This window comes from Hyposmocoma kahamanoa, unplaced genomic scaffold (assembly GCF_003589595.1).
Source record: "Hyposmocoma kahamanoa isolate Upper Pololo Valley unplaced genomic scaffold, ASM358959v1 63, whole genome shotgun sequence".
NCBI lineage: Eukaryota > Metazoa > Arthropoda > Insecta > Lepidoptera > Cosmopterigidae > Hyposmocoma > Hyposmocoma kahamanoa.
In genome coordinates, this window is record NW_020653851.1 from 10,759,542 (window position 1) to 10,760,318 (window position 777).

Genomic DNA, 777 nt, shown 5'->3' on the forward strand with positions numbered 1-777 from the left:
TGTGGGTGTGGGTGTGGGTGTGGGTGTGGGTGTGGGTGTGGGTGTGGCTGTGGGTGCGGGTGCGGGTGCGGGTGTGTGTGTACATTCTATGTAAATATATAGAGGCTACATTTTTCAATTTAGCCTGTAGTCTAAATTGTACAATGTATATCTGTGTCTGCCACACACTTAATTCCTAATATGAAATTCAGTATCTCATAATAAGGAATTTTTAATATTTAAGCATTTGATGTATATTACTTTATAAATCTTTGTAAACTCTGTAAAGAGAAAATAAACATTATTACTATTATGAATTACAGATATGTATGTATTAGACATATGCGCCGATCGTAAAATTGTCGGCGACGACATACGGCCGGCGACGTCTAAATGTTTTTCACCGGCGGCGGATGATAGCATGATCGGCGTGAATAGAGCGTGGCGTATATTATTCCGGTGTTTAAAAAACTCCAAAGCCTTTATATACATAAAAATGAACCTTTATATTCATTTGACGTGGATGAAGCAAAGATGCCAATTTTAATACATCTGTTAATTGATATCTGTGATCAAGACGATACAACATTCGTGACAACAACGTGAATCGATTGTACGATTCATGATCTTCAGTGCTCTTTAGTACGTCTTCAATTTCGTTTCATAAAACGAATGTTAAATTGATTGTGCAATCTTAATCCGAACTCAGTACTTCCACGGCGGCGGTACGAATTTTTACTAAACCTTTTTGTTGCATAATAATAGGGGTTAAAGTATGAAATTGCCGATTTGTACTGA

The 777-nt window shown here is 37.2% G+C and overlaps 1 pseudogene; it reads right to left on the reverse strand.

The window, feature by feature from the left end:
- The window catches only part of LOC113229962, a 36,277-nt pseudogene that overhangs the window by 10,688 nt on the left and 24,812 nt on the right, over nt 1-777 (reverse strand).